General features: G+C 43.3%; 1 pseudogene; it reads left to right on the top strand.

Annotated features, from left to right (window-relative positions):
- LOC147115403 (extracellular calcium-sensing receptor-like) overlaps nucleotides 1-11,064 on the top strand; it is a 54,225-nt pseudogene extending 43,161 nt beyond the window's left edge.
- Nucleotides 11,065-13,600: the final 2,536 nt, after the last annotated feature.

Genomic DNA, 13,600 nt, shown 5'->3' with positions numbered 1-13,600 from the left:
GACGTTGTCTGTATGTGTACGCCCACTTTTGTAACCAGTGGGCATCGCTTATTTAAAGATATAATAAATGCTTTTATGCTGTATAAGAACATAACATAACAACATAAGAAGTAGGAGCAGGAGTAGGGCATACGGCCCCTCGGGCCTGCTCTGCCATTCAATAGGATCATGGCTGATCTGAAGCTAGACTCACATCCACTTCCCTGCCCGCTCCCAGTAACCCCTAATTCCCTTACCAGCTAGGAAACTGTCTATCTCCATTTTAAATTTATTTAATGCCGCAGCTTCCACAGCTCTCTGAGGTAGCATATTCCATAGATTTACTACCCTCTGAGTGAAGAAGTTTCTCCTCATCTCAGTTTTGAAAGGGCAGCCCCTTATTCTAAGATTATGCCCCCTAGTTCTAGTCTCACCCATCAGTGGAAACATCCTCACCGCATCCACTCGATCAAGCCCCCTCACAATCTTATATGTTTCGATAAGGTCACCTCTCATTCTTCTGAATTCCAAAGAGTAGAGGCCCAACCTACTCAACCTTTCCTCATAAGTCAACTCCCTCATCTCCGGAATCAACCGAGTGAACCTTCTCTGAACTGCCTCGAGAGCAAGTATATCTTTTCTTAAATATGGAAACCAAAACTGTACGCAGTATTCCAGGTGTGGCCTCACCAGTACCCTGTATAACTGGAGCAAGACTTCCCTGCTTTTATACTCCATCCCCCTTGCAATAAATGCCAAGATTCCATTGGCCTTCCTGATCACCTGCTGTACCTGCATACTAACCTTCCGTGTTTCATGCCCCAGGACCCCCAGATCCCTTTGTACTGTAGCACTTTGCAGTTTCTCTCCATTTAGATAATAACTTGCTCTTTGATTTTTTCTGCCAAAGTGCATTACCTCACACTTTCCAACATTATATTCCATCTGCCAAATTTCTACCCACTCACTTAGCCTGTCTATGTCCTTTTGCAGGTTTTTTTATGTCCTCCTCACTCACTGCTTTCCCTCCCATCTTTGTATCGTTGGCAAACTTGGATACGTTGCACTCGGTCCCTTCTCCAAATCGTTAATATAGATTGTAAAGAGTTGGGGTCCCAGCACTGACCCCTGCGGAACACCACTAGTCACTGATTGCCAACCCGAGAATGGACCATTTATCCCAACTCTCTGTTTTCTCTTAGATAGCCAATCTTCCACCCATACCAGTATATTACCCCCAATCCCGTGATTTTTTATCTTGTGCAGTAATCTTTTGTGTGGCACTTTGTCAAATGCCTTTTGGAAGTCCAAATACACCACATGCACTGGTTCCTCTTTATCCACCCTGTTTGTTACGTCCTCAAAGAATTCGAGCAAATTTATCAAACATGACTTCCTCTTCATAAAACCATGCTGACTCTGTCCGATTAATTTATGCTTATCCAAATGTCCAGTTACTGCTTCCTTAGTAATGGACTCCAACATTTTACCAACCACAGATGTTAGGCTAACTGGTCTATAGTTTCCAGCCTTTTGTCTACTGCCCTTTTTAAATAAGGGCGTTACATTAGCAGTTGTTCAATCTGCTGGGACCTTTCCTGAATCCAGGGAGTTTTGGAAAATTACCACTAATGCATCCACAATCCCTACCGCTACTGCTCTCAAGACCCTAGGATGTAAGCCATCAGGTCCAGGGGATTTATCCGCCTTTAGTCCCATTATCTTACCGAGTACCACCTCCTTAGTGATTTTAATCGTGTTTAGCTCCTCCCCCCTATAGCCCCCTGTTTGTCCAGTGTTGGGATATTTTTAGTGTCCTCTACTGTAAAGACTGATACAAATATTTGTTCAGTGTTTTTACCATCTCCATGTTCCCCACCACTAATTTCCCAGTCTCGTCCTCTAAGGGACCAACATTCAATTTAGCCACCCTTTTTCTTTTTATATAACTGTAGAAACTCTGTTTTTATATTTTTTGCTAGTTTACTTTCATAATCTATCTTCCCTTTCTTAATTAATCTTTTAGTTATTCTTTGCTGGCTTTTAAATGCTTCCCAATCTTCTATCCTCCCACTAGATTTGGTATACTTTATATGCCCTTGTTTTCAGTCGGATACTATCCTTTATTACTTTACTTAGCCATGAATGGCTGTCTTTTCCTTTACGCCCCCTTTTCCTCAGTGGAATATATTTCTCTTGAAAGTTGTGAAATATCTCCTTGAATGTACACCACTGCTCATGTACCGTCTTACACTTTAATCTATTTTCCCAGTCCACTTTAGTCAACTCTGCTCTCATATTTCGGTAGAGAGCCAGGTGCGAGTCTGAGGAGGCTCCCTCCTCTCCCTTGTGCACAAGGCCTTCTGACCGTTTTCTAATAAACTTTAACTATGTCAGCAGTTCCGTCTCTCTGTATGGTTTTACTCCGAAATTCGAAACTAACACTACCATCATACCTTTCAATGTAGTTTGCCAATCTACCGTAGCCAACTCGCCCCTCATACCTACATAGTTTGCTTTGTTTAGATTTAAGGCCCTCGTTTCGGATTTAACTAAATCACTTTCAGAATGAGTTTAAAATTATAACAGATTATGGTCTCTCTTCTCTAAAGGCTCCTTTACAACAAGGTTATTAATGAACCCTTTCCTCATTGCACAATACTAGATCTAAAATAGCCTGTTCCCCAGTTGGTTCCTCAATATACTGATCTAGAGAACTATCTTGTAAACATTCCATGAATTCGTCCTCCACACTATTACTGCAAATTTGATTTGCCCAGTCTATATGTAGATTAACATCCCCCATGATTAATGTATTACACTAGTTACATGCGCCTCTAATTTCAATATTTATACACTGCACTACATTACAACCACTCTTTAAGGGCCTATAATCAATTGCCACCAATGTTTTCTGCCCCTTGCTGTTTATAAGCTTCACTAAAACTATGACTTTCAGAGCTAAGATCCTTTCTAAGATCCTTTCTAAGATATCAGGGCTACTCCTCCAACTTTTCCATTTTGCCTATTTCTTCTAAAAGATAAGTATCCTGGAATATTTAGATCCCAACCTTGGTCACTTTGCAACCACGTCTCTGTTATGGCTATCAGATCAAACCTATTAATTTCTGTCTGCGATATTAATTCATCTATTTTGATGTGAATGCTTCGCGCATTCATATATAGTGCCCTTACCTTTGACTTTTTTCTATTTTTCCCTGATATCACCTGAGCCACTGATGCCCTGTTTCTTATTATTCATCATGTCCCTTTTTGACTCACTCTGCTTCTTTTTACCTCAAAATCTACTCTGCTCTAGCGCCATGACATTATTCTTGCTGCTTTTAAATTAACTCTTTCCTGAATCCTCCCACCCCACTTGATTAGTTTAAAGACATGTCTAATGCCCTAGTTATTCGATTATGGGGCACTGCCACCAGTACGATTTTCCCCAGTACTGGTGCCAGTGGCCCATAAACTGAAACCCCTTCCTCCCACACCACACTTTGAGCCACGCATTTAAACACCTAATTTGTTTGTTCCAATGCCAATTTGCACGTGGCTCAGATAACAATCCAGAGATTATTACCTTTGAGGTTCTGCTTTTTAACTTGGATGCAAGCTCCTCAAACTCCCTCAGCAGAACTCCATTGCTAGTTCTACCTATGTCGTTGGTTCCTACATGGACCACGACAACTGGATCCTCCCCCTGCTACTTCAAGTTCTTCTCCAGCCACGAAGATATATCTTTAACTCTGGCACGGGGCAATCAACACAGCCTTTGGTACTCCTTGTTGCGGCTGCAGGGAACAGTATCCCCTTGACTATATGTCACCGCACACAAACACATTCCTTTTTACACCCCCCCTTGAATGGCCTCCTGTAGCACGGTGCCGTGGTCAGTTTGCCCATCCTCCCTGCAGTCCTTGTTCTCATTCCCACAGGTAGCAAGTACCTCACAGCTGTTGGAGAAGGTCAAGATCTGACGCTCCTCCATCACTATGCCCTCTGTCCCCATATGTTCCTGACTCGCAGTTGCACTCGCCTGTCCCTGACCATTGACTAACTCTAAAGTGCTGCTTAACATAAGGGGCGTGACTGCCTCCTGGAACAAAGTGTCCAGGTAACTCTCCCTTTCCCTGAGACATCGCAATATCTGCAGTTCGGATTCCAGCTCGACAACTCCGAGCCGAAGTTCCTCGAGCTGCAGGCACTTACTGCAGATGTGGTTGCTCGGGATCTGATTGTTTTTATTATGTAACTGATACGCAATGCACAATGATGCTTGAATAATCTTGCTTTTAAAATTAGTGAAATATGCCCTGTGTAGAAGCAGTTATATTTTAAAATGGAAGAAACCGAAGCTTGGCCGCATTAAATGTACAGCCAGCAGACTTTCTGGCACAAACAGCAGTCCGCTGGCATGGGAAGCAAGGTAATGTGTGGCTGCCTATGTGTTGGAATGTTATGATATTTTCAGTGAATTAAACCCATAGGCCTTTCGCAGTGAGAAGAAAGGACATGTATCTCTATATATGGAAAAATGTTCCATTTGTATTGCCATAACTACCCCAGATATGAGTCTTAATGTTCAAAAACAGATGATGTCATGGTGTCCTGAGATGAGGACCTGACAGGGGTAGGCACGATCTTTAGGTGCGTGGCGTTTCTGTAATTGGACTGGGATTTTAATGTGTAAGTGTATGATTGGGTTAACTGGTCTCCATCGGCTTTGCTGGGAAGAAGAAGTGTAAGAAGGGGTCTCTGAAACACTTATGATGTAGAGGCATTCGGCAAGAAGGTTTAGAACGTCCACCAGTCGAGCCAAGGAGGGGTTCGGGTTGGCAGAGGACACACACGCATCACACCGGGTAGGTGAGCGAGCCTAAAGGACAGGTCGAACGGGGTTTGACCCGTGGAGATTGCGTTTTCTACCCAGGGCCCAACGGGTATTATAGACTTTGATTGCACCTTGTTTAACTAATGCTCAGAAGCTGTAATGTATCAAGTCTCTCTTTAGCGAATACAATGTAATCACTGCCAAAAATACAGGTCAAGTCGAATCTTTTGGAACTTAGGAGTGAAAGGATTAATTGGCACAGACCCAGAAACTCAACACCAGCAATTGCCCAGGCAACTCTTACCGCTGGTAAAAGCTTACTTAGGGCCTGCTTGCATCAGTGTAATGGTATGACGAAAGAAAGCTACTAAGCAGTTGGTTTGAGTATAAAACAAGGTTTTAATCAACTGTTTCACAACCATGAGTTCTAGTTACATCACTGGTTCCTGGTTACAGAAACATCCTGAGCAAGCTGGGCCCACGCCCGAGTATTTATACTTCCTTGGACGGCACCACCAGCTGGCAGCCCAGTGTTATCTCATGAGTTATTTCTACATGAATGGTATGATTCATGACAGGGTATATACAAGGCTTAAATAAAACATTTAAAAATCCAAAATTATGCACGTACACTTTAAATGAGTTGATGCAAATATTTGCCCGGATTAAGATGTTTAACATTATTTACAAAAACGTTAATTTTATATTGAGGTTGCTGCTGAAGGATCCAGCTAGTTCCCAATGAATTCTGGGATACTTGACTATGTTAAACTGAAAGGTTCAACTTGTTCCCAATGAACTCTGGGATACTTGACTATGTTAGCCGCTTAAGGCAAAGATGTTTTTTTTAAGTCTTATAACAGAGACTGACAAAATGCAGCTGGGAACGGATAGCAGAAATGTCAGCAATGCCGAATATTAAACATCAAAGACATATAGAAGTGATAACGGCATGGGAATATGTGTGTCTGCAGCCCTTTAAGTAGAGCAGTGTCTAAACACTGCCCTTTTCCCCTGGAGATAAGGGTACAATTTAAAAACCAACATTGTACTAAGTTGCAAACTATAAACAAGGCCTGTAGCGAGGAAAAGATAACAGAAATGCGGGAGTAGAATTACGATCCACATTTGTGGCTAGCATGGTCAGGGGTTACCTGAGTTCAAGGGGGTTGGTCCGACAGTTGAAGGGTGGACCCGACAGCTGAGTGACTAACCACATAAACCAATAAAGAGCAACTGTTATGACACTGTTTATACGTATGCGGCCCATTCTATGGTAAGTGGGCGTTGCTTATAGAACTGTATAACTTGAATGAATCACTGTTTATCCCGTGGAGAGTATCTCTTGTTTGAGGAAGCAGGATGACGCTCCCGTGTGCACACGTATTCTTTTAGTTGTTTAATAAAATCTGTATTTGTCCTCAATTCCGTCTCCATCTAGAGTTTCTCCAAAATTCGAATCTAACACTGCGATGAAGGAACTTATGAATAAATTTGCAATTCAGTACATTGTTAAATTATTACATTTCTGTACATTCCATTTCACATCATTAGGGGATTACGTTTTTAAATGATGCAATAGGAATTGTCCTTCGTAATTGGAGGACTGGGTCCACCTGATCCCAGGGACCTTTCTGAATCACCTTCATCCCTGGGATCTGTGGGCCTGAAAGCTGCCATCTGCCTCCAGAGCTGAGGCCAGAGCTACGCTTCCAACCGGAATTTCTAGGCCTACTATACCATCAGAAAATGATACGTTGCAGTACAATATATGAGTAATTTGTGACATGGAGTGGAAAATGTATCATGCTTGGAAGGAACAGAAAAAAAGTACGAACTGAATCATTACATTATTGCAAGGCACCTATCACCAGGTTATAAAGAAAAAAATAGCCTTTATTTCATGCTTTTCACGACCGCAGGACGTAGCAAAGCCATCTACAGCAATAAAGACTTTTGAAGTGTAGTCACTGTTGTAGTGTAGGAAATCAGAAACATGCAGGCAACTTTGAAACTATGGTCCAGAAAGCTTTCCACCACTGGTGGTTTCCTCCCCACTCCTATGTCTGTTGTAGACTAATTAATAGAGACTGGCCATAGAATCGTATAGATTGATTGCTATGATTAGTCAACAACTCCATTACCATTGTACCAGGAAGGTAGAAGGTGAACTACATGGCCCTTGATCTTTATTCGTCTAGCAATTCATATTTTCCTGTATTATTTACCTCCACAAGGGACCTCCTGAGAATTGGGTTTCAGTGAGTGGACAGCCAGAGCTCAGCAGATCGTGCCTCGCCGACATTCCGAGGGCTCAGTCTCTTTGCTTTCCTTTGCACTGCACACAGAATTGTACACTGTCTTAATTTTGTGGTTATAGTTTCTAAGGTCTCTGTTGTGGAGCGTGGAGTGGTAGGAAACAAGGGCCCTTGAGTATATCATTTAATTGTAGTATAATTGGTGGTATTGATTTTATTTAAATTAATTAAAGGGTAAGTCATGACCGCAAAGCTCGGCCCCGTGGCATGCTCCTCCTGCACTATGTGGGAAATCAGGGACACTTCCTGTGTCCCTGACAACCATGCATGTGGGAAGTGTATCCATCTGCAGCTACTGGCAGACCGCATTGTGGCGCTGGAGCTGCGAATGGATACATACTGGAGCATTTGCGATGCTGAGGACGTCGTGGATGTCACATTTAATCAGTTGGTCACACCGCAGGTAAAGGCTGCACGGGTAGGAAGGGAATGGGTGACCGCCAGGCAGAGTAGTAGGCGCAGGCAGGTACTGCAGGGGTCCACTGTGGCCTTCCCACCCTCAAACAGATATATCACTTTGGATATTGGTGAGGGAGATGGCTTATCGGGGGATGTCAGCAGCAACCAACTTCCTGGCACCATGGGTGGTTCTGTTGCACGGGACGGGAGGAAAAAGAGCGGGAGAGCTATAGTGATAGGGGATTCTATTTTAAGGGGAATAGATAGGCAGTTCTGCGGCCGCAAATGAGGCTCAAGGATGGTATGTTGCCTCCCTGGTGCAAGGATGCCTTGGAGCGGCTGCAGGGCATTCTGGAGGGGGAGGGTGAACAGCCAGTTGTCGTGGTGCATATAGGTACCAACGATATAGGTAAAAAATGGGTTGAGGTTCTAAAAGCTGAATATAGGGAGTTAGGGGGTAAATTGAAAAATAGGACCTCAGAGGTAGTAATCTCAGGATTGCTACCAGTGCCACGTGCTAGTCAGAGTAGAAATAGAAGGACATTTCAGATGAATACGTGGCCAGAAAAATGGTGCAAGGGGGAGGGATTCCAATTCCTGGGACATTGGAACTGGTTCTGTGGGAGGTGGGACAGTACAAACTGGACAGTTTGCACTTGGGCAGGACCGGGACCGCTGTCCTAGGGCGAGTGTTTGCTAGTGCTGTTGGGGAGGGTTTAAACTAAAATGGCAGGATGTTGTGAACCTGTGCAGGGAGACAGAGGAAAGGGAAGCAAGGATAGAAGCAAAAGACAGGAAGGAGAAAAGCAAAAGTGGAAGGAAGAGAAATCAAGGGTGTAAATCAAACATGGCTACAGTAAACAATAATTCTAAAAGGTCTAAGAGTGTTAAAAGACAAGCCTGAAGGCTTTGTGTCTTAATGCGAGGAGCATTCATAATAAGCTGGATGAATTAGCTGCGCAAATAGATGTTCTGACGATGCCACCTTCCATACCAGTGCTTCCGACATGTCTTCCTTTTTCCTCAACCAAGGATTCCCCTCTACTGTGGTTCAAACGGCCCTCGACCATGTCCGTTCTATCTCTTGCACTTCTGCCCTCATCCCTGCCCCTCCCTCATGGAACCACAATAGTGTTCCCCTTGTCCTCAGCTTTCACCCCACCAGCCTCCACATTCAATGGATCAACCTCTGCCATTTCCGCCACATCCAGCGTGATCCCACAACCAAACACAGCTTCCCCTCACCTCCCCTTTCAGCATTCCATAGGGATGCTCCCTCCGTGACACCCTGGTTCTCTCCTCTACCACCCCAGCACCCCTTCCCCTTCGCCCGGTGCCTTCCCATGCAAGTGCAGGAGATGCAACACATGCCCTTATACCGCCCCCCCTTCCCACTGCCCAGGGCCCGAAACACCACTTCCAGGTGAAACAGCGATTTCCTTGTACTTCCTGCAAATTTGTATTCTGTATTCGCTGCTCACGATGTGGTCTCCTCTGCAGTGGGGAGACCAAACGCAGTTTGGGTGACCGCTTTGCGGAACACCTCCATTCAGTCTGTAAGCAGGATCTCGAGCTCCCAGTGGCCTGTCACTTTAATTCACCACTCCATTCCCACTCAGTCCTCACCGTTATCGGCCTCTTGCATTGTTCCACGGAAGCTCAGTGTAAGCTCGAGGAATAGCACCTTATCTTTCGATTAGGCACTCTACAGCCCTCTGGACTCAACATAGAGTTCAACAATTTCAGGTCATAACCTCGGCCCCATCACATATATATATATATATATAATTTTTTTATCCACACGTTTGTTTGGCCTTATTTCTTCCCTCCCACATGGCAGGTGTCCTTCATTCTGCCAGCACAATTCACACTTCATCCAGGACCATCCAATGTTCCTTAACCTGTCCCATTACCATCTCATCTTGCCTTGAATATCTCTTAATGTCTCTCAATGTCTCTTAATCTCTCCTGCTTTCTATCCTATCATTGACCTTCCCTTTTGATCTTCCATCCCCTCCCTCTTTTCCCAGCCCCTAACTTGCTTTAATATTAATTCCTTTTCCTGCTTTTTTCCAGCTCTGATGAAAGGTTCTCAACCTGATACGTTGGCCCAGAAATTCGGGTCTCCACGGGTGAGTACGCATGGGGTACTCACGCGTGGGCCCGATGGAAGTGCCGGTTTCGTGCATGCACTGCACATGCGTGGGAAACCGGCACTTCCGTTCCTCTGAATGAAGGGGTTCAGAGGGCGAACGCGTGCGCAGAGGAGTCTGTGCGTGTGCTTTGAAATTACGATTTTTTACAGGTTTTTCCGTGAGGGTAATTCTTTAGAATTTAGAAATTTAAAAAGCAGGCGTATGGCCTGCTTTTTACAAGGTAAGTGGTCAATTAATTAAAATTAAAACATTTTTTCCACAGGTTTATTATTTTTAAATACTTTAAAGCAAGGTAAGTTTATTTTTAGCCCCGTTAGAATATAAAATTATTTTTTTCAAAAATTTAAATAATTGTTTAAAATAGTTATTTAATGTAATTTACATTTTATTTAAAAATGTAATGTTTTTTAAATTTGTTTGAAGGTTTAATGCTATTTTGGGGCCGTAGTATTTATAGGTCTTGACAGCTCTTCCTGTCAAGACTTATGAATGGGCTTTTCCCTCCTCCGATTGGCTGCCCATGGCCCACGTGATCCCAGGGGATGCATCGAACTAACTGCGCCCCTAGGACACATCGAACTAACTGCGCCCCTGGGACACCAAGCACTGCGCCAGCAGCTGGGCCAGGCCCCGGATCGGTATTCCACGGGGCCCTACAGCTCAAATGCCGGCGCGCAAGGTAAGTACAGGTCGGGGGCTTACACCCGCGGGAAGCCCCCGACCCGAATTTCTGGGCCTATAACTCTGTTTCTCCCTCCACAGATGTTACACAGCGTTCGGTGTTACATCTGTGCTGTGTATTTCCTTCATTTTTGTTAAAACTATCCTGGTGCTGATGGTATTTAAGGCAACGCATCCCAGCAATAACAGGATAAAATGGTTTGGACAAAAACAGCAGCGTGTAAGTGCTTTGCTCCTAACATTCGTTCAGGGTTTAATATGTGCCCTTTGGCTGATCACTGCGCCGCCATTTCCCATGAGAAACACAAACTATTACAGGGACATTATTATTTTAGAATGCGATGCGGGATCTTCTGCAGCCTTCTATTCTGTATCAGGTTACATCGCTTTGTTATCGTGTGTTTGTTTTCTCTTGGTGGTTTTTGCCCGGAAGTTGCCAGATAATTTCAACGAGGCTCAATGTATAACTTTCAGCATGCTTAACTTTTGTGCTGTTTGGATAACTTTTATTCCGGCTTCTGTGAGTTCTCCTGGGAAATACACTGTAGCGGTGGAAGTGTTTGCGATTCTGTCCTCCAGCTTCGGATTGCTGCTCTGCATTTTTGGTCCGAAATTTTACATTATCATGATAACTCTAGAGAAAAATACAAAGAAGCACCTAATGGGTAAAGGGATTGAAAAGAAACTTTAAAGAACGATAAAACTTGTTTGCATAAAAATTTGCTGGCACATAATTTGTATTTCGAAGGCTTTGTGTAGCAATTAGATCAAAACCTAAAAATCGATTCATTTATCAAGCTCAAGTATATGTTTTAGTGTGATGGATCTGCTCTACTATATTGTGCTGGAAACATCGACTTTAATGATTGGAATTAAAAGCCAACATATAATTAATAAACATATTGGACTGAAACCTCATCTGTCAAACGTTAATTTTGTTCCGCATTTAATTATTCCACATCCATGCATTGATAGCACGGTACTGGCTCCACCCTGTATGGCACTGAGTCGCAGATCTGGAAGATCTCAGGTTCATTTTTTCGTGACGAGTGAGCTGATCTTCTTCTTTGCTGTTACCGGGTTTTAAAACTAACTTCATGGTCCCAGCCTACTCCGGGTAAAGTAATTGACGTTGAAATGATGGTGAGTTCATCCTTGATTGTTCAATCGTTGTTTCACATGTGTGTTCGCACATTTGAGAGGGAGACGCCTCACACACAGCATGATGGGAAATGTTGCTTCCATAAAGATAAACGCTTAATTTATGCACTGAAATAAAAAGTAGCTGAATTTGTTTTCCAAATCCTAGAGCAAATGTTGACGACATTAAGGGAAAAGTGAACTGCTGTTCACAACGACTTAATAAATGCAGTCGACAATAACAAGTTTACATTTTCATTACAGCAATTTCCCGTTGTGTTCATAATAAGGAACACTGATTTTTTTAGACGTATACGGACCTATTACACAAAATGGAACTTGTCAATTGATAATTCAATTATCCCTCTGTGTATGTCGCAGTCTGCTGTTATGCTATAAACTACCTGCGTGAGTCTGGTAGCTGCAGAGTAGAAAGTTCACCCACCATGATCAGGTTGGACTCACATTGGGGTAGATCTTGACTTTGTGCGATCGTGTAAAACATTTGAGGAGCTCCTTTTACATTTGTCCTTATTATTATTTCAATTGACTTCAACACAAGGAAATTCGGACGTGATGTATAACAGGCGGCAAATTCGATAGCGCTCGTTTCACACACTCGCCCGAAGTTAAAATTTCCCCCTGTGTCCTTGCATAATTCTATACTTCATTCGCATGCGCACACACACCCAAAAATTACTGTTAGCAATCTTACTGCAAGTACTCTGAACGCATTGGCGTTACCTAGCGCGCCGGCCGTTGTGCTGTGGGCCCGCGTGGGGTTCCAATCCTGGGCTTCCTCCAACTGCCAGCGTGCAGTGCTTACCTATCCCAGGGGCGTAGTTAGTTCGGTGCGTCCCCTGGCATCACGAGGGCCATGGAGAGCCAATGGAAGCAGGGAATGCTTCATTCATGAGTTTGACAGGAAGAGCTGTCAAACCTATAAATACTATAAGCCCCAAACATCACTAAAAGTTCAAATAAATTAAAAAAGAAATCACATTTTTAAAATAACTATACATTACATGAAATGACTATTTTAAACAATAATTTAAATTTTTGTAAAAATTAATTACATTTTCTAACAGGGCTAAAAATAAACTCACCTTTCTTTAAAGTACTTCAAAATAATAAACCTGTGGAAAAAAGGCGCCTGCTTTTTAAAAGTGATACTGAAATCTGTCAAGCATACACTTTAACTGCTGATACTGAAATATCGCATGTAACAATTGAGAAAAGTGGATTGATATCTGCATCAATTTATTTCTGATTTTTTTCAGGACGTGTTTTAGGTGAAACAATAATTACCATCAACTCTAAGAGAGAATCAAATAATACAGCAAACAACATTCTACCTTTAAAGTTGGCCAGGGCATTATGCAATCTGATGCATTAACGCTTAAGTTTTTAGCTTTGAATATAACATATTTCACAATTTATCTTAGTCAGAATTTTCTGTAATTGCGCATATGCTGGTGAGCGATGTTGATTGGACTTTTTACCTCAACGTTCGCAATGGAGAGTAATTCGGGCGTTGTGTTTAACCAATGATGCACCCGATCCCGTCAGTTTATTGAGGGTGAGTTACGGTATATTTGCACATGACACAAAGCTAAGGGAGACTGGCTAGAGGAAATTGTTTGGTGCCGCGCCTGTATTGCAGGCGTAAAAATAAGCATCCGGTATGGCGGAGGACTTGCACGCTGCCCAACATATTGATCAAGACATTAATGAGGCGGCCAGGGCCGGCACCTGAAAGAAGCGTTGGTTCCATTGCTTATGCATATAGGGGTCCTAAACTCAGTGTGCAGCCACCTTACCAAAACTGGCCTGCCATGAACTTAGTGAGTGACGTGCCTCCTGCTTTCAGGAAAATGTGTTTACATGTGGCCTAATCAGTAGTCCTTAAAGGGACTACTGGAGGCTGCCACCAAAAAGGTACGTTTGTTAAAAGATTCTCACCTGAATGTGGTGCTGAGAAGTGCAGGAGTGCTACCAAAGCCTTGCCACCCCCGGAAGACCAGGTGCTCACTCTGTCGACCTCCGACATAAGGGGTGTTCTACGCGGAGTGAACACACGAAAGGCT

Source organism: Somniosus microcephalus, chromosome 6, assembly GCF_052327205.1.
Source record: "Somniosus microcephalus isolate GS21.2 chromosome 6, FLI_Smic_1.0, whole genome shotgun sequence".
NCBI lineage: Eukaryota > Metazoa > Chordata > Chondrichthyes > Squaliformes > Somniosidae > Somniosus > Somniosus microcephalus.
Note: the sequence above shows the minus strand (reverse complement) of the source record. Positions and strands in the feature narration are given on the sequence as shown.